Source organism: Orcinus orca, chromosome 15, assembly GCF_937001465.1.
Source record: "Orcinus orca chromosome 15, mOrcOrc1.1, whole genome shotgun sequence".
NCBI lineage: Eukaryota > Metazoa > Chordata > Mammalia > Artiodactyla > Delphinidae > Orcinus > Orcinus orca.
This window is the reverse complement of record NC_064573.1, coordinates 74,333,810-74,355,333: the sequence shown is the minus strand read 5'-3', so window position 1 is coordinate 74,355,333 and position 21,524 is coordinate 74,333,810. Positions and strand designations below refer to the sequence as shown.

Below are 21,524 nucleotides of genomic sequence, written 5' to 3'. Positions count from 1 at the left end.
TGGGTGGGGGGCAGAGTCACACAGCATGAACAGAGAGGGGAACCAGAGGGGTGACAGGTTCTTTTAAGAGGGTGTGTCAGTGTCCTAGGGCCACCATAACAAATTACCACTAACTGGTTGGCTAAAACCACAGACTTATTCTCTCACAGTTCTGGAGGCTAAAAGTCCAAATCAAGGTGTCAACAAGGCCATGCTCTCTCTTGAAGGCTGTAGAGAAGAACCTGTTCCATGACTCTCTCCTACCGTTTGGTGGTTGCTGACAATCCTTGGTAATCCTTGGCTTGCGGCTGCATCACTCCAATCTCTACCTCTGTCACCACATGGCCTTCTCCCGTCTGTCTCTTCTGTGGCTGGGTCCTCATCTCTTCTTCTTAGAAGGACACCAGTCACACTGGATTTAGAGCCCACCATAATCCAGCATGGCCTCATCTTAACGTAACTAATTATATCTGCAAAGACTCTATTTCTAAATAAGGTTACATTCTGAGGTTCCAGGTGGACATGAATTTGGGGGATGCAATTCAACTGAGTGCAGAGGGGTTATGATAGGTAAGGAGGCAGGTCAGGATCTGAGTCCAGCTCTTCACTAACTAGTGGAGCGCCTTGGACAAATCATCACCTCTCCTGTATTACCTTCCCCATCTGTAAAATGGGAGAAGGTGATGACAATATTATTTGTATCACAGGCATTAACTAAGCCAAGACCTATTATAGCACCTTTTAATCTATGATATACTTTATAAATATGAGTTATTATCTGTGAGAGCCATGAGAACGTGCCTTATAGAACTTCAGCTACAGGAAGCGTAATTGACTGAGGGCCCCAGCTGCTGTGCTCTCAAATCCATTGGTGCAAACAAGGCCACGCTTCTCATGGGCTGTTCCCAGCCAGTAACTGAACACAGCAGAAATACTAAAACAGGCCTAATCAGGGAGACATGGGACTCCTCTGACAGAGACTGTCAGGAGAGGCCTCCTGACGCCTTGCTGAAACTTCCTTACAATGCACGGGAGTCTAGGACACTCCCACTGAATCTTCCTTCCCTCTCCCCTTCACTCAGGGTCTGATGGCTCTACAAGCCTTCCCAGCTCCCTTTCTATTTTCTCCCGTAGGTGTCTCCCTTAATTAAATCCTTGCATATTTAATCCCGTCTTGGTGTCTGCTTCCTGAAGGACCCAGACTAGCACATGATCCCAAAATCATCTGTTACCGTTGCCCGAGCAGCACACATTTCCCTGCTCCTGACTGCCTTTCAAGTAAATCACTTCTCCCCCACAGTTGGTCCATGAGGTCTGGGTGGAGCTGATGCCTCCCTCTACTCCAGGGGCTGGCACATGCCCAAGCCTGACCAATTTGTCTATTGGATTGGCCATAATAGCCAGTGTTTGGTACAGAGAAGGGCATGTGACCCCATGCAAGCCAATGAGATTCCTATCTGAAATTTTGCTAGTGACCTTAGGAAGAAGGCATACCTTCTACATTGGATTGCTAAGCTGGTAGAATGTAAGTCTGGACCTGCTGAAGGGAATCTCTGCCTCCCTCCAGCCTGAGACTGAAGTCTGTACAAAAGGGAGAGCAATGTTGGGCTTCCCTGGTGGCGCAGTGGTTGAGAGTCCGCCTGCTGATGCAGGGGACGCAGGTTCGGTCGCAGGACTCTCGGTCCGGGAGGATCCCACATGCTGCGGAGCGGCTGGGCCCATGAGCCATGGCCACTGAGCCTGCGCTCCGCAATGGGAGAGGCCACAACAGTGAGAGGCCTGCGTACCGCAAAAAAAAAAAAAAAAAGAGCGAGCGATGTGAGAAACTGATTCCTGATGCTATTATTTGAGTGCCTGGATCCAGCCATGCCTGAAGCTCCTACACTTGTCCATAATATAAGCCAATATATTCCTTTCTTGTTTTTTGTTTTGATGGTTTTTTTTTTTTTTGCTTTAGCCTATTTGAGTGTTCCAACTAAAAAAATTAAATTCATAATTTTCCCGACATCACTCTTCAAAGTGAGGGCCAGAAGATGAGATTGGAGCTTCTAGAGAGGAACTACAAAGTCAAGTAAACATCAAGGATGGACAAAATGGATTCCTTTAATTCCATGTGTGAACTACTTTCAGAGTGTCAGAAGGATTAAAGAAAAAAAAGAAACAACCAAAGAAGCATCAGTGGGAGCCAGTTTGGCTTTAGGCTGCTTTTTAAAGAAAGCCTCTCCACAATTAGGATTTCCAAATATAATTCCTCTCTCATTTGACAGAACCCAGTACCTAGACAGCTACTTCTAAAAGTAAGAGAAATAAAACCTGTCTGTTTTCTGATGAATCACAAACACATTTCATCTCTGGCTCTTCTGTTTTGGGGTAGACCTCAAAAGAAGGTGTTTCCCTTCTTTAAAAAGTTAAAATATGTGGAGGTTTATATCAATAAATTTGTTCTGCTCTTCTCCCTACATGTAGATTCTTTTTTGCAAATGCGGGTGCCTCCCATTTGGAAAGGAGGCTGATGTCAGGCCCATAATATCAACCACGTTGAGGTTTATCCCACATGGTGAAAAGCATCTTGGCCATTCTTTCCTTGGCAATAAACAAGAGCCCCAACAAAGCCAAGACTCAATGATCCCTTTTCTCTTACCTCAACTAGGAGCACCCAGCCTGCTTGAGGCATTGTGAGCAGGACTATAGAATTTAGCAAAACTGCAGCCTGTGAGGCATTTCTAACTGGGGGCTCAATCTCTCTCCTTTGCAAATAAAAGCAAATAACAAACCACTAACATTTGGCTGCAGCATCATTAATTAACATGAGGAGACCAAACCTCATTAGGCAATTAATTCCACTTTCTTGAGTAAATGCAGATGGCAAACGAAGGTCTGTCTTATATCAGGACCCTTCTGCCCCTGTTTTAGATGTGTCTCTTTCCCTGACGGCAAAAAGCAAAGGCACCTACGTGTTCTTTAAATAGATCTCTGCCCTGGCTGCCTTGACAGCTAATGGCCAAAGGATGCTAACACACAGTGGCATCTGTGTTCGCAAAATCAAGGAAATTTTCCATCAACTGACTTGCTCCTTTATTAAGCGGAAATGCAATCAGGTATGCAGGAGCAAAGCTTGGCTCGGGGATCTGAACCTCTGAACTGCACTGAGCAGATTGCCCGGGGATGAGGAGGACTCAGATCAATAATAATAATAACATTAATGATCCCAACAACAACGGCAGCAGAAATGGCTATTATTTGCTGAGCCCTTCCAGCAAGTCTGGCTCAAAATCACTGCTTTGTATGCATGGTCTCACCGAATTCTCACAATAACTCTAAGAAGTAGGTGTTAATATTACCTCAGCATAACAAGAAGCTTGTAGCAGATTGGTTGCAAAAATGGCCCTAATTCTTCCTTTCCCTGTACCCACAGCCCTTGCAATGTGACTTCACATGGCAGTGAGGTTTTGCATCTCTGTCCATCAAGAGATGGAACAATTTCTCTACTCCTTGAATCAGCTTGCCCTGTGTCTTACTTTGACCAATAGAATGCCAGGAGCCTAGACATCAGGGAGCCTTGCAACTTCTACTTCGTCTCTTGAACTCCTGCCCAGTAATAAACGCAAACTGTCCTGCTGGAAGATGAGAGAGGTCACATGAGACACAACTAAGCCCAGCTTAGGCTATCTGTGACCAGCCGGCTCCCCGAGACCCATAGACCCTATGCAAGCCCAGAAAGACTAGCCAAGCCCTGTCCTGATTGGCATTTCCACCCAGGCTACCTACAGAATAGTGAGCAGTAATAAATGTTTATTGTTATGTGCCACTGGGGTTTTGTGACTGTTTCTTACATAACATTAGCATAGGAAGAGATAACTGATACAATGAGGAAACTAAGTCATGGAGAGATTAAAGCAACTTCCCAGCAAATTTCTTAGCACATAGCTGGTATTCAATAAATATTAGTTAAGTGAGTGAATGAATGACTAAATGAATTGGAATCCCAGTCCAGGTCTGTCTGACACCACAGTCTCAGTGTTTGACTAATAGTCTATACCAGAATGAACATTTCTATCCTAAACAAGTTTGTTCCCTTTCAAAACCACCCAGCCCAGACCTGACTCAATAGATGCCCTCTCATTTCTTTTCTCTGCCACCCTTGATTTCTCTCCAGCCAATTTAACTCAATCCCAGCTTTATTATGAAGTCCCTAGAGAAAGTGGGAAATGAAAGTAGTGATAAAAGATGTTGGACACAATTATAATCCACCCCCAGGAGGAAAAACATATCTCAACTCAACCTTTCTCTGTTTTTATGTGTTAGATATACTGGATTCTCCCCACTCTCCATCTCTGATCTCTATCTTTTTTTTTAATCTTTTTTTTTTTTGGCCATGCCACATGGCTTGTAGGATCTTAGTTTCCTGACCAGGGATTGAACCTGAGCCACAGTAGTGAAAGCGCCGAGTCCTAACCACTGGACCACTAGGGAATTCCCTGATCTCTATCTTGTAACTAGCAAGTTTAGACCATTTATATTTATTATGATTACTGAGATATTTGAATTTTTCTCTACCATCTTATTTTGTGCTTTCTGTTTACCCTGCTTTTTGCATGGTCCTCCCTCTGCCTCTCCTGCCTCCTATTTCCCCCACTGCTAATAGGAAAGTTATATACTCTTTCTATTCTTTCAGTGGCTACCTTCCCCTTTTAACATGCATATGGGACTTAATCTAAAATGAATCCATTTCTCTATCCTCCTCCAAGACAGTATCTTAGAATAAATTTTAATCTCTATCAACTGTCTTACACATCAAGCACTGTTTCTCTCTCTCCCTCAAAGTAGTCAGTTACCCCTGTATCCCCAGGGCCTAGCACAATGCCTGGCACACTGTACCTAGACAATAAATCTTCCTGTATGAATTTGCTTATTATTATGCTTTAAACATATACTATGTTCTTTATACAACTTTTATACTCGTCAAAGGATCTTCATACTCATTAACCCAAACCTTGCAAGGGAAGCAGTAGACACAGTATAATCAAGATACGAGGCTGAGAAGACGCAATGTTTTGAAAGGGTGACAAACCAAAGAGGAATTTCCAAAGGGTGAAGCCAGTTCTCTGGACTCTCAACTCAGTGGTCTCAGAAGTCTCCAGGGCACTGGCAACTGGGCAAGGTTTAGTGTTCCCTCATCATAAATATTTTATTCACATTTAATAATCATAACACTTTGTACGCAGTGACAGTCTGAAACCTTGACTCTCATGCTTGAGAGAGTTCTCCATTCATGCCAAACTCTTTGCCCTTATTAAAAATTTGTTAATCCAAAATACCTATTTATATATATATATATCTGTATATCTATGTCTATCTCTATAGAGATCTGTCCCTATAGTTTAATTAATCCATAGATATCTAAAGATAGAGAAGATATATATTTTTTCACAGCATGGTTGGTTCCTTTGTTAGGACGTGCTTTGGTACATCTTCTTGGTATCCTTCCCTTCCCTTGTGCCTTTCTTTATGAAGCAAACTTGTTATTTGATTTTCCTTTCCAGTACTCTCAGTCCTCCCCCAACCCCTGCTTCTCCTTTCACTATGGCCTGGCAGTAATGTGGGAAACAAAATGATTCTATCCACTGATACCAGGAAATGAAGGAAGATTCTGTGGAATGCTGAACATCAACATTAATTTTTAAAAAATACACCCCTCCCCTCTGTAAAGAGCTTTAATCTTTCTCATCAGGGGATTAAAACATTTCAAAGTAGCAAATGAAAACTAATTTAATCTCTCCATTCAAGTATGTTCCATCAGCCTATAGATTATTTTTCTGAAAAAAAGATGACAGTGTTGAAAGTGAGAAAAATAAATAAACTCAATTTGTACTAGCAATCAAAATTTCAAAGCTGGGGTCAAGCCTCATAATGGAAAAGAAATGAAAGATCTTTTCCACACCAGGGAACCAATTCCACCATCATTATATTTTACCTCGTTTTGCTTCTGCAAAGCCCCATCCCTCAAAGAAAGGTCTTATTTATTTTCTCCTCCTCTTCAAATTTCTGTACAAGCCTAGGAGAACAATGTCCCAATGACAGTACTAATAAGAGCTAGCAATTATTGAGCACTCGCCATGTGTCAATCACTAGTCTAAGTACTTGACATGCTATATAACACATTCGATGGCCCACACAACAACTGGGTACCATTATTATTCCCACTTTATAGATGAGGAAACTGAGGCAGAGAGAAGTGACACACTTAGGAGGTGGAAGAGCAGGATCTAAACCCAGGAACATTGCCTCTGGCACCCATGGTCTTCTTTTTTTTTTTTTTTAATGATCATATGGGGTTTTTTTAACATCTTTATTGGAGTATAATTGCTTTACAATGGTGTGTTAGTTTCTGCTATATAACAAAGTGAATCAGCTATACGTATACACATATCCCCATATCTCCTCCCTCTTGCATCTCCCTCCCACCTTCACTATCCCATCGAGCTGATCTCCCTGGCACCCATGTTCTAAACCACTCTATTCCATGGCCTCTCAAGGCTACACCATTACTGTCCCCTAAGAAAAATCCCTGTCCCAGTCAACTCTGTTTCTCCTTCAGAGCACTCTCCACCCCTGTCCACCCTGCTCTGTACGGACTGAGCATACAGGAGGCTGACCTATATAGACTGCATCATTGGGCTCCCTTGCCCATTGGGTTCGGCTAAGGGGAGGCCCTGGCAGGAGGTCAGGGGATAGGAGGAGAGAGAGCTGGCGTATTTATTCCCATGCCCCCCTCTGGTGGAGTCACCATGGGTTGGCCAAGTCCCTTAGCCAAATGCCACCCTGCCCCTGTCAGGTGGAGCTCTCCACAACTTTCTCTCTCAAGCTGCAGGTAACTTGTCCCACCCCTCATCCCTTAATACCTAGAGCTGTAACCTCCTGCTGGTTCAAGCCCCCTAGTTGCTGCACAATATTTGGAAGATTCCCTAAACCCTGCCTTCCATAGATCTCCTGGGTTTATCTCCTGGGTTGAATGTGCCTCTGTTTCTGGCCTGTTCCTGCCATGCCCCTGGCTGATACGCCTGCCTAGGACAATTCACCAGAATTTCCTCAGGCTATCATTTCGCAGACGGCAAAGAGCCTCTCACCAAAGGAGGCAGAGTCATTCAATACCCTTAGGATATGGTCATTGGTCCATCAATACCTCCTCTGATACTAAACGAGAACATATATAAATCATTCTTTCTAGAAATATCTACGGATTGCCTTCTAGATATTAGACACCACACTGGGGATACATCTGTGGATGGGACAACCGGGGTCCCTGCCCTAGTGGAGGAGCATAAACACTAAAGGGAGATTCAGGTCATATACCGAATAAATGAGAAATAGAATAGCACTGCAATTGTGCAGAGTGAGATGAAGGGAAAGAGCTTCTAACAGGGGAGACCTCCTGAAATGAGTGGCACTTAGACCTGAAGGATAAATAGAGGAAATGGCCAAGCTGGCGGGGTGGGGGTGGGGGCGGGAATTGGGGGCCTAGAGTGTTGCAAACAGAGGAAACAGCACATCTGAAGGCTCTAAGGCAGGAAGGACTTTAAAGCAAAGGTGACTGAGAAAATTTGTTCAAGTACAGCTACAGCCATTGTTTCCACCACCCCAGAACCGGCAGCAAGACTTTCCATTGGGGATGGTACAGTCTCCTAGGGGGAACTCAGAAATGTAGAGAAGGGGCATTTTTTTAATTGCAGGGGCTAGGAGGATGTGCCTGGCATTTAGTGTCTGGGGCCAAGGATTCTAAACGCCCTGTAATGTACAGGACAGTTCCTCACCAGAAAGGCTGATGTACTCTGAATGTAAATAGCTTCCTTTTTGTGAAACAAATCAACTCACACCTGACATGAGGTGAGGTGGGCTCTGGTGACAGAAGGGAGATGGGCTGAAGTGAATTTGCATCAGGATATTTTTCTCAAAGGACAGGATGAGAGAAGAAAGGGAAAGGGAGACTGCAAGGAAGAGAGGATTTGGGAGATTTTCTTTTTTTTAAGTTTAGAGTGAGAGTTGAGAATGAGAGAAGATTGTTCTAGAAAGTAGCCGCCATCACCGTAGAGCAATCTTTTTCAAACTCTTTAGACGAAGACCCATGGTAAAAACTATGTTTTACATCACAACCCAGTTCATACACACACACACACATACCCAGATGTGTGACCAAAGCAGAAGTTTCACAAAACAACACTTCCCCTTATCAAAAAGGATGTTTTCGGGGCTTCCCTGGTGGCGCAGCGGTTGAGAATCTGCCTGCCAATGCAGGGGACACGGGTTCGAGCCCTGGTCTGGGAGGATCCCACATGCCGCGGAGCAACTGGGCCCGTGAACCACAACTACTGAGCCTGCGCATCTGGAGCCTGTGCTCCGCAACAAGAGAGGCCACGACCGTGAGAGGCCTGTGCACCGCGATGAAGAGTGGACCCCGCTTGCCACAACTAGAGAAAGCCCTCGCATAGAAACGAAGACCCAACACAGCCAAAAATAAAAAATAAAATAAATTAATTAAAAGAAGGCTCAACATTTAAAAAAAAAAAAAAAAGGATGTTCTCTCTTATGTTCTATTCTATCCTATGCTGACTTCTACCCACTAAATTGACTTCACAACCTACTAAACAGATCTCACTTCTCGGTTTGAAAAACACGGCTGAAGACATAACCAGGGAGTATTTTAAAGATAAAAAATGTGATAATACATCATGTTGATGAGCATGGGGGGAAATGAACACTCTCATATACTATAAGTGAGAGCAAGAATTAATGCAATTCCATTAGTGGGCCATTTGGCAATCTGTATCAATAGTCTAAATGCATTCGCCTTTGACTCCGCAATTTCACTTCGAGGAATTTCTTACAGATTTTTTCCCATATGTGCGCAAAGAGGGATGTAAAAGAATATTCACTGCTGCATTGTTTGTAGTGACATAAGATTAGAAACTATATAAATGTCCATCAACAGGACACTGGTAAAGTGAATTACGGGACGTCTTGCTATAGAATCCTAAGCAACCATGAAAATAAATGAGGCAAGTTTGCACAAACTGAAATGGAATCAGGTCCAAGATGTATAATATAGTTGAAAAAGCAAGGGCAACGTGCTGGTAATTGTTCAGCTGAATGATGAGTACAGAGGGATTTAGCATATCGTTCTCTTTACTTCTGTTTATGTTTGAATTTTTCCATAGGTAAAAAATTAAAAAGACAAGTGTCCGAACTATGTTCAGTACGGCACCATTTGTGTTTAAGCCAATTTGCTTTCATAGACAAGAGGATATATAAGAGACCGGAATGAGTGCATGTCTCTGGCAAGAGAACTAGGGAACAGATGTGGGAGGGAGGATTTTAACCTCATATCCTTTTCTGTCTTTTAATTTGTAACCATGTATACCTCTTATCTATGTGCGCATTTATCATTCAAATGGAAAGAAAACTGGTTTGCCAACCTCCATAAGGATAAACACAATTCTACCTGAAATCAAAAGAATCAAAATAATACTTGGGACTTCCCTGGTGGTGCAGTGGTTAAGAATCCGCCTGCCAATGCAGATGACACGCGTTCAAGCCCTGGTCTGGGAAGATCCCACATGCCGTAGAGCAACTAAGCCCATGTGCCACAACCACTGAGCCTGTGCTCTAGAGCCCACAAGCTACAACTACTGAAGCCCGCGCACCTAGAGCCTGTCTCCGCAACAAGAGAAGCCCGCGCACGGCAATGAAGAGTAGCCCCAGCTCGCAACTAGAGAAAAAGCCACGCGCAACAACGAAGAACCGATGCAGCCAAAATAAAATAATACCTGAAAACAACAAACATACCAATACACTAAAAAGAATGTACTTCTAACTTTGACCCTCGCCCATACCACACCACACCACTACCTTTGGGGATTTCCTGGACAACCTAGTAATAAATGAAATAGTGTTCAACTGTATTTGTGGGTCAAACTGTTATTTCTTTGAACTGACACAGAACAAAGCCTGGGCCACATGGGATGCCAATTATACCCACGTTATAATGGAAATGATTTAAAGTTTAACTTGTTCAGTTTCCTCACTTTAAGAATGACAGAACTACAGTACAGCATTCATCAATAAGAAAATGGTTAATGGGATGAAGTGAGAGAGTGGCATGGACATACATACACTACCAAATGTAAAATAGATAGCTAGTGGGAAGCAGTGCATAGCACAGGGAGATCAGCTCGGTGCTTTGTGACCACCTAGAGGGGTGAGATATGGAGGGTGGGAGGGAGACAAAAGAGGGAGGAGATATGGGGATATATGTATACATACAGCTGATTTACTTTGTTGTACAGCGGAAACTAACACAACATTGTAAAGCAATTATACTCCAATAAAGATGTAAAAAAAAAAAAGAAAAGAAAATGGCTAAGCAAGTAATGACATATCTGTATGATGGAATACTGTTATGGACTGAATGTTTGTTGCCCTCCCCCCCACTAACATGCATATGCTGGGTCCCTAACCCCCAGGGTGATGGTATTAGGAGGTGGGTCCTTTGGGAGGTAATTAGGTTTAGATGAGGCATGAGGGTGGGGACGCCATGGTGGGATTAACATTCTTGTAAGATGAGGAAGAGACACCAAAACTTGCTCTCTCTCTGCCATGTGAGGACACAGAGAGAAGGAGGCCAGCTGTGAGCCAAGAAGAGGGCTTCTGCAGAAACCAACTCATCTGGCACCTTGATCTTGGACTTCCCAGCCTCCAAAAATGTGAGGAATAAATGTCTATTGTTTAAGCCACCCAGTCTGTGGCATTTTGTTGTGTAGCCTGAGCTGACCAGTAGATATACCGTGAAGCTATTTAAAAATATAACACACATATATGTACTGACATGGAAAGAACTTTAAGACACATGTTGGGTGGAATAAGCCAGTTGTGATTACAATCTTACAGTATTATACATTTATGTAAAACACATTCATATAACAATACTATACATATTAATGCACAGATGCATAGAAGATTATCTGGAAATATAAACATCTAACAAATAGGATACTTTAGGAACATGGGAGAGTCATGGTCAAAGGCGATACTGGCTTTACTTGTAAAGTTTAATTTTTTATAAAAATGTATTCTCTGTAACTTATGTAATTTAAAATTATTTCAGGATGTACCCCCTCCAAAAGGTCCAGAAGGGATAGCCTGACCCCAAGCCATATGATCAGTCTACTTCAGGGATACTTCTAGAATTGAAATTCTAAAATCTGCCTCCCAATCTGAGAGTTCTTCCCACAACCACTTAGCTCTCCATCTTAATTCTGAAACCAACAAAAATTACATTCTGCTGCTGAAGAGAGAATAAGGCAGAACCCACATCCCACCAGACACCAATGAGGAGATAATGCTTTTTACACACTAAACATAACATGGTTAGATCTCAACAAGGTTAGCTAAGACAATTAATTTCAAAGCCTTCCAACTGACAGCAATACACAAATCAGCTTCCCCATCAGCTTTAGGAAACTAATTTCGCTGCGGTGAAGAATTCGGTAGGGGGTTCCAATGCCTTTTCAAGAAGAAGAGGATTCACTTCAAAGGGAGATGAAACTATTTTCTAGAGTAACTTCATAATTATACCACAAGGACAATGTTTACCTCTAAAACACCTCTAAAACCAACACCCAGTAGGAATACGCTGGAAGGAAGAAAGAAGCCTCAAAACGGTGGCAGGTTGAAATCTGCAAGACACATTCGTGAGAGGAAAATAAAAAGATCAAAAGTCTCAGAAAGTTTATTAGCAATTATAGTAGGCACTAACACTTATTTACTCAGTCAAAAAATATTGAGTACTGATGGTGCCAGGTGCTGGGGAGATAGCAGTGTACAAGACACACAGAAATCCTGCCCTCATGACATTCTGGCAATAAATGTTTAAGTGCTACTATAATCTGGGCAGGTGAATAGGGAGCACCCAGGTAAGAGGTTTCTATTTTAAATACAGTGAATGGTCAGGGAAGGTCCCACTGAGAAGGTAATGTTTGAGCAATCACCTGAAGGAGGCAGAAGAGCAAGCCCAGCAGACATCTAAGGGACGTTTGTTCAGGCAGAGGGTATGGCAAGTGCAAAGGTCCTGAGGTAGGGACATACCTAGCATGTGTTTGTGGAGCAGCAAGAGGCTAATACTGCCAGAACAGAGAGACCAAGGGAAGAATTCCAGGAGATATTATGAGAGAGGAAGCCAGGAGCCTGATGGTGTAGGGTGTTATAGGTCATTGTAATGACCTGGGCTTCTACTCAGAAAGACAGGTGCCACAGAAGAGTTTAGAGAGCCAGAGTGACATGAACTTACAAACCACTGAGTGCACTGATGGGGAGCAAGGGGAGAGGTGCAAAGACCAGTTAGGAGGTCACGGCAATAACCCAGGGGAAAGATAATTCATCGAGTACTTGCTGTGAGCTAGGGACTTTATAAACCACATCTTTTTGTTTGCTTGTTTGAATTGAGAGAGAATCCCCACACCATAAAACTCACTATTTAAAATTGTACAGTTCATAGACCCACAGACATAGAAAATAAACTTATGGTTACCAAAGGGGAAAAGTCGGGGTGGGGAGGGATAAATCAGGAGTTTGGGATTAACATATACACACCATTATATATAAAGTAGATAAATAACAAGGACCTACTGTATAGCACAGGGAACTATGCTCAATCTTTTGTTATAACCTGTAAGTGAAAAGAATCTGAAAAAGGATACATATATGGATTTTGATAGATAGATCTGAATCACTTTGCCGTACACCTGAAACTAACACAACATTGTAAATCAACCATACGTCAATAAAAATAATAAAAAATAAAATTGTACAGTTCAGTAGTTTTTAAATGTTCACTAGGTTGTGCAGCCATTAACACTATCTAATTCCTGAGCATTTTCATCACCCCCAAAAGAAACCCTGTATCTGTCAGAAATTCCCTTATTCTCCCTGCTCCCAGCCTCTGGCAACCACTAATTACTTTCTGCCTCTATAGATTTGCCCATTCTGGACATTTTCCATAAGTGGGATCACAAAGTATGTGACCTTTCAGCTCTGGCTTCTTCCACTCAGCATCCTGTTTTCAAGGTTCCTCCATGTTGCAGCCTGCATCAGTCCATTATGGCTGAAGAATATTGTAACATCTTATCCAATCCCCACAAAAGCCCCACAAGGAAGAGCTGTCATTACCATGCCAGTTTTCTGATGAGAAACTGCAGCACTGAAAGGTGAAGTAACTAGCCCAAAGGCAAACCAGAGAGTGGAAGAGCTGGCCTTGACCTCAGAAGCCTTTCTCCAACACTGACCATTTGACCACGTCGTTAACTGCATTTCTGAATGGTGGCATGAACAAGGACCTTAGCAAGGCCCCTCATTGGACTGGGGAAGTGGGGACCCTGATTTCATACAGTCAGGCAAGGCTGTGACTGAAACTCAAACATCCTGACATCCTATTCAGCGAGGCTCCACTCTAGAACCTCCTTGCTGCCCTGGTGGGTCCTTCTCATTCTGGGTGTAGTCAGAAGAAATGGCCAAGGGTGAGATCAAGGAGGTGGGCAGTGGGGGGGGGGGGAGCAAAATGCCAACAGCATTGCCTCCCCACAGCTGAACTCAAAAAACATCAATTCAGCGTAACCAACATTTACTAAGCACCTACTGTGTGCTAGATCTGTGTGAATAGAAGCCTCAATAAGATGTGGTCCTAGCCCTTGAAAAATTCAAGTGGCTGTTGGGGAAACCACTATCCCAGTGTTATCTCAAAGAAGACGCTCTGTCTTTGCCATCTTTGCATCCGCTAGGAACCTGGCCCCGACGCCAGGTACACAGCACTCTTCCAACAGACATTTGCTGAGGAACATCTCTGTACTAGGGATGTGACCGGTTCCCCTTAGCTCTTTCTTATTAACCCTGCTCCACCTACAACCTTCCTTCAAATGCACCATTTAATGTCCTACGCAATCCCCCAGCCACACCTGTTTGAGAAAGGGGTGGTCAACACACTCACACAGTACCAATCAGAGTTCTGTTGCTGAGGATTTGAATGGGGCTCTAAAGACTGAGCTATTTTGCTCTTTGGAGGAGTGGCAACCACTGTCAGGGCTCCATCCAGATTGCCATGGATCCCTTTACCATTTTCATGCATGCAGGCTGCCTCATAGGTGACACAGAGAACCCCAAGAGTCTGGGAATTCCCTTAACTAGTGACTGACAGGTGCAGGGGCGCAAATACTCCAACCATCTCGCCTCCTTATAGGGACAACTCCAAGGTTTGACTACACTGTCTCTAGAGCTGCCCCTGCAGGATTAAGTGAAGATTACTCCCTTGGAACTGTCCTTGGTACCACGTCCCTGCATGGCCTCTTTTCCTTCCCTTGAGATCCCTATTTCCCTCCTTCCCCTCCCAGTTTCCCCTGAGAATGCTTCCTCATAAATCCTTTTCACATGAATCCTCATCTCAGGGTCTGCTTCTGGGAAACAAGCATTGCTTGTCCATTCTCTGTTCTGTGAGGAACATCAGGGACCTGTGGAGTCTTCTCTTAACTGCTTCTACCCTTGCTGTGGGCAGAAATAATCTCACAAGTCACCCGTAACATCTCAGAGTCCAAATTTGGGGAGGCTGGCCTTTCTTCCCAACAAACTGGAATTTGGGCATAACAGTAATAACACATATTCAGTTGAAACATCACACCTTCCTCTCTACCACTTCCACAATGAATATCTTTTGGTTCTCCCACTGATACACTCCCCCCTGACAAGTTGGGACCACGCAGACAAGCAGCAGGGCTGTCAGATGAATGGAGAACTTTCAGTGAATAGAGAGTCTTCATAAAAAGATGACTTCTCTCTCTCAAACCAGCAGCTGAAAAATTCCTCTCAGGACAAACCAAAGTCCTTTGTGGGTCAGACGATTATACAGAGCAAGTGCATTCCCAATGATTTGAGGGTTCCAAATGCAACCCTCTAACAGGTTGGTATCAATCAGATCCCAACCAGGAAAACAGACACCACTCTAAGTATTTCAAACAAATGAAACTTAATGCTGGAAATTGGTTGTATGGGGGACAGAAAAGATCAGAAGCCAAGATGGATGGTAAGACTACCCAGAGATTAGCCACAGCAAAAAGCCACACTTGTCTCTAGGTCTGGATAGCCAGAAGGAGGAAAGGGTATTACCAGAGCCCAGGGGCCAGGGTCACAAGGCAAAAGCTGGAGCTGTAGAGGAGATGCAGCCATTGCAAAAGAGGCCTCTCAAGGTAGAGGGAGGTAGGAAAGAAATGCTCCAGGTTCTCCCTCCCTCGTGTCCTCCAATATCCTATGAAGGTCTCCCATTGGCTGCCCTCAGGCAGAAGCCAGGGAGGCTAAAATGCAGCCTAGAAGGCTCCCCTCTCCCCATGATAACAGAACAAGGAACGGAGAGCAGTGGATCTGAGGGTAAACTTGTCAAGGACTACGACATTCTGGCCTCATTCACTCATTCAGTGAACATTTCTTAAATATCCGAGGCACAGAGCTAGGTGCCCAGAGACTACAACACTAATAATACACAGCCCCTCCCTTGAGGGAGAGTTATTCACAGTTGTATGAATTGTGGGCTGATAGTAAAGATCATATATGACATAACCTGGGGGTAGCAGATTTGGGGTTGCTTCACTGAGATGAAATTCATGCTTCTTCTTAAAGGATGAGAAGGGCTTTGCCATGTGTGTGGGGGAATCTCTTGTTTTTATCTGCCCAGTATCTAACATCCCTTGGGGAATGACCTTTGGTCCACTCAGTTCCTGTGGTTTCCCAAGGGATGAACACATGACCCAAATCTGACCAATCAGTTTATTCCATCTTCGTGGTCATAGTGACTGTATCAAGGATGGGCACATGACAAACTGGTCCAATGAGAGGCAATCCTAGATTCTCTCAGGACCCAGAAATGGAAAGGATCTCCATTTCTCCTGGTGTTATTACAATGAATAGAGGTACACCTGAATTGCCACTAGCAAGAATGAACATACTGAAGAATGAAGCCAACACAAAGGGAAATAGATCTGAGAGGAAGAGAAAGTCCTGATGGTATTATTTGAGTCCCTGGATCCGGCCATACCTGAGGCCAATAATATTAGATCCTCCAGTTATTTGAACAAAAAGTTTTTTTTTTTTTTTTTTTTTTTGCTTCAACCACTTACAATCCATCAGGGGGAAGACAGGGTAAAAGAGGAAAAATTATAACTTATAATGAAATAATAATATTTAGTGAATATTTATGATAAGACAGGTACTACACTGTGTTTACCTAGATTTTTTTCATTGAATCTACACACCTCTCTATGAAGTAAGTATTATTATTGTCCAGTATTTTATTGATGAGGAAACTAAGGCTCAGAGAGGTCAAGTCACCTGCCTAAGGTCACAGAGTTTGGAAATGGCAGAGCCAGAATTTATTTTTTTATAACATCTTTATTGGAGTATAATTGCTTTTCAATGGTGTGTTAATTTCTGCTGTATAACAAAGTGAATCAGCTATATGTATACATATATCCCCATATCTCTTCACTCTTGCATCTCCCTCCCACCCTCCCTATCCCACCCCTCTAGGTGATCACAAAGCACCGAGCTGATCTCCCTGTGCTATGTGGCTGCTTCCCACTAGCTATCTATTTTACATTTGGTAGTGTATATATGTCCATACCACTCTTTGGTATGGGGGAAGGGTAAGTTGTCCCAGCTTACCCTTCCCCCTCCCCGTGTCTTCAAGTCCATTCTCTACACCTGCGTCTTTAATTCCTGTCCTGCCCCTAGGTTCTTCAGAACCTTTTTTTTTTTTTTAGATTCTATATATATGTGTTAGCATATGGTATTTGTTTTTCTCTTTCTGACTTACTTCACTCTGTATGACAGACTCTAGGTCCATCCACCTCACTACAAATATCTCAATTTCGTTTCTTTTTATGGCTGAGTAATATTCCACTGTATATATGACACATCTTCTTTATCCATTCATCTGTCGATGGACACTTAGGTTGCTTCCATGTCCTAGCTATTGTAAATAGAGCTGCAATGAACATTGTGGTATATGACTCTTTTTGAATTATGGTTTTCTCAGGGTATATGCCCAGTAGTGGGATTGGTGGGTCGTATGGTAGTTCTATTTTTAGTTTTTTAAGGAACCTCCATACTGTTCTTCATAGTGGCTGTATCAATTTACACTCCCACCAACAGGGCAAGAGGGTGCAGAGCCAGAATGTGAACCCAAGCAGTGTGACTGCGGATTCTACATACTGGAACCATTCTGCTGAGTGGTCAACTGAGTTACAGGTGGAATGAGAAAAGTACATAGGAAAGGCTTGAACCAAGCTATACACGGCTCTGCCCCGGTTTCATTTTGGAGGACAGCCCCTCCAAGGGCACAGCTGTGGGTCACAGGTCTGCCTGGCAAACAGCTCTTCCACCCATCAGCGGGTGTCCTCGTGGGCTCAGGTCACCTGGCCCTGCTGAGAAGATAAATGGAACCCTTGTTGAGGGACATAGAATTTGAAATGCAAAAGGTAGGAGCAGCAGGTTGCTGCCACCCACTGGCCCCCACCTCTCACAGAGCCCCTCCCCACACGCAGACTTCCCTGGAAGGACCCACTTTTTCCATGATTGTGACTGTCTCCTGGCAGGTACTGCAATTGGACCCCCACTATAGTTTCCCCACTCCACAGAGTAGACTGCAGGGGGTGTATTTGCTTTTTATTTTGGAGAAGGTAGATGGGAGTAGATTCTGAAATTCGCCCATTGCCTACTTACCAATTCCCTCATACTCTTAGAATGTGTATGCGTGGGTGCACACACACACACATACATGCACACAGAGCTCTCTGTTGATGCAAATTATGCCCTTCCTTCAAAGCCTCCTGAAATGTCACCTCTTGTGGTAAGCCTTCCTTGAACACCCAAACTGGATCCACCTCTCTTGTCTCAGAACTCCAAGAATCAGAGTCGCTTAGAGGAAACCAAGTTCAAAGAGATTAAATGACCCAAGTCTACATGGTATACATGTCAAAGCCACAACTGGATTTCAAGTTTCCTCATGCCTCTCTCCAGACCAATTCTCTTCCATGAGATCAAGAGTTCTAATTATCTGTATCCCATTGCTGAACACTTTTTTAACTGGCAGATAGCATTCATCATATCAGTGTTGACTGACTGGTAATAGCTGTCTGGAACATTGTGTTGAGAAGGATGCAGAAGGTCATTGTGTTGTGCTCAGTGCCAAGATGGATGACCAATGTCTGCCACAGACGTAGACTGGAGAGTGATGTCACATATGCCATGTATCTGCCACCGTGTTTTACCTTTCAGAATGTCCCAGGCAGAATTAGCTGCCCCTTGACCTGGATTCCCATACCAACTTAAACGTATTTGAGAACGTTTCACATTGTGCTGTAACCATATGTTTGCGTGTCTCTCCCATTAGATAGTGAGTGGCTTGAGGACACAAACCACTTGTGCATCCCTTCAGTCAGTGCCTTGAGTGAACCAAAGCAGATTCTCAGTAACTGTCTGAATGTTGCATCATTCCGATTTGTTAATTATAATTTCACAAGTTTATGTCTTCTTTAAACAACTTTCATGAGAGCTGGCATCATATCACATTGTGCCTAGCATAATGCTGAATGTGTATTTAACTTAATTTGCTATTAGTGGTAGAGTGCTTACTATATGCCAGGTGCATGATATGGGCTTATAATATATTGCTGCATTTATCTCTCTTCTACACTCTACAAGTTAGCTATTAACCCTACTTTACAAATGAGGGCACTGAGATTCAGAGAGTCTATTCAACTTGCCCAGGGTCACACAGCTAGTAAGCAGCAGAGCTGGGATTTAAATCTGGGTCTCTGTGACAGCCATTTTGGCTGATTGATCACCATTATAATAAAGAGTAGTGGTCAGTGAGGAGGAAATGAAAATACCTACATTTAAAATCTAGAAACTGATGTGGGGCTTGAAGTGCCATGTTTCATCTTACTAAATGTGGCGTTTCAGCTCAGAGCCTCTTTGGGGTGGTTGCCAGCGTCTGAGCCAGGCTGCGGTGGCCACTGTGTAGTGAACATCCATGCTGCCTGGACTCAGACTGCCTGGTCCAGCCCAGTGTGACTCAGCACCTGGAAACTTGTGCTTCTTTAAATAGATCCTGCTCTCAGCTGGGTCTCAGCGGTGATCAGTGACTTACCTGTCATCAGAGGAAGGTATCCTAGGGCTTGATGAGCTGCTGTGCCGCTGTGCCGGAGTGGAGCCGAGGGACACGCCGGGCACAGGAAGAAGGCTGTTGGTGGCTGTAACCCTGTCAGAGAATTAAGAGAATGGCTGAGTGAGACACTACCCAGAAGCAGGGGGTTTGTCTACACCCATCACCCAAAGTGGCCTTTTGGGGTTTAGTGCCATGCTCCTCCTTTCCCCCAAAGCCCCTGCAGCTTCGTGGAGGAACCACAAACAAGGTGGGCCAGGGTCAGGAGACCTATGTTCCAATCCCAGCTTTGCCACCAAAGAGCTACATGACCTTGAGCAAGTCCTTCACTTTCCTATCCTCTCATCCATCAAGTGACACTCTAATTACAAGTGCACAACAGGAGGCAGATGACAGCCTGATTGTTCTCAACGGAGGATCAGCTGAATGACTTATGGTGCATCTATACCCTGCAACTAACGCTACTCAGATGGGAGAGGCAATTGACATGTGCTGAAATGAAACCATCTCCGAGTAGGTGTGGGACAATGAGCTGCCACCTGAGTGTTTTAAGCGATGTCCTATATAGTCACATACAGCAGAGTATTCGTAGAACATCTCTGAAAGGATAAATGCACACACATTCTGGTGGGTCACATGAGTACTAGTTTGGAGGTGAGCAGAACTGGGCTGAAAGCCCAACTTGATCATGTAGCTGGGTAGTCAACTGAACTTCCCAATGCCTCATGCCTTAGCAGATATAAGGGATATAAGGGACCAGAGCAGCTGCCGCAGGAGGAATGACAATAGCAAGGATGGTGGCAACAACCACTGACTGTAACCCCATGAGAATAGCTGTTGCTAAGCTCACTCCGGCCAGAAAGCAAGACAGGTGCATGGTTCATGAAAGTCGTCACATAAGCTGGATTTAATACACCTTCCATCCCGGTGAGAGCCCAGATTCACGACCTTAATATTCACACTATGATGTCAACCTGGCACCTGTTCATCTAGTGTATAAAGCACATAGATCCACTCCCAACCACCCATCTCGGAGAATGAATTAGGTCTTCTGGGCTTGGGAAGCATATGACCCCACTCTACTCCACTCCCAATTAATGTCCTGCTAAGGACCAAGACAGCTCTCTGGATATTCTCAGCCCTTTTCTCCACAAAGCTGCTTACTTGGATCTTGTTACTTCAGCCTCTTGCAGAACTGTCCATCAGGAGTGGCACTTAAATGAGAGATTCTGGGCTTTTTATCAAAGAACACGATAAATAACCATAACCATGCCAAATCCTGCCGGGTTTTATTTGGGACATTGAACCATGGTATTCCGTGCCCCCTATTTAAATTCATCTTATTCCATTCATTTGTTTATTCAACAAATACGTAGTGAGGGAATCAATAAGAAAAAGACAATCTAATAGAAAAAATGGTTAAAAGGTAATGTATAGGCAGTTCATAGAAAAGAAAACACAACTGACTCTAAAGCATTTGAAAAGATCAATTGTACTCAAAAGAAGAGAGAAATGCAAATTAAAGCTACACTGAGATACCATTTTCCCCATCAGATTGTCAAAAATTCAAAAGGTTAATAACACACTTTGCTGGTGAGGCTGGGAGGAAATAGGTATTCTCAAGCACTCCTGGTAGGAGTGTTGCTATGGTGTGCTATAATTTGATAATATCTATCAAAATTATGAATGCAGATATTCTTTGACACAGCAACTTCCCTTCTGGGAATTTATCCTGCAGAGATATTTGGACTTGTACAAAATAATGTATGTACAAGGTTATTCACTGCAGAATTGTAAAGGCAAAATATTGGGAAAAATCTAGATGCTTTTAAGCAGACTAGTTGAATAAATAAGAATATATCCAAACAATGACATTCTATATAATTTTTTCAAAGAATGAGCTATCTCTCTATTCACTGAATACAGAAAGATTTCCATGATATATTGGGAAATAATAAGACACAGAGCAATATGGATATGGCTTTCCCACAATACCACTGCCTAACAAACCACCCCAAAACTTAAAAGAGTAATCATTCATTCTCATGCTCATGGATCCAAGAGCTGGTTGGGGTTCTGCCAATCTTGGCTGGGCTCAGCAGGGTAGCTCTGCTTAGAGCTGCCCTTCATGTTCTGTTTGAATCTGTTCCACATTCCTCATTCAAGGGCGGGGTGAAGGGGCAATAGTTAACCATGGCATGCTCCTTTCTTGGCGGATCATGGAACACAAGAGAGCAAGACCAGCTGCATAAAAGCATTTCAAGACTCTCACCTCTTGTCAGCTCACATCCCA

The 21,524-nt window shown here is 43.5% G+C and overlaps 1 protein-coding gene across 4 annotated transcripts in view; it reads right to left on the bottom strand.

Annotated features, from left to right (window-relative positions):
- Positions 1-21,524, bottom strand: part of RPH3A (rabphilin 3A) — a 286,320-nt gene that overhangs the window by 109,805 nt on the left and 154,991 nt on the right. For all 4 annotated transcript variants that reach the window (XM_049698396.1, XM_049698398.1, XM_049698397.1 and 1 more), the window contains exon 2: positions 19,217-19,327. The gene's annotated coding sequence lies outside the window, so the exon portion shown is untranslated. The remainder of the gene's footprint in view (positions 1-19,216; positions 19,328-21,524) is intronic.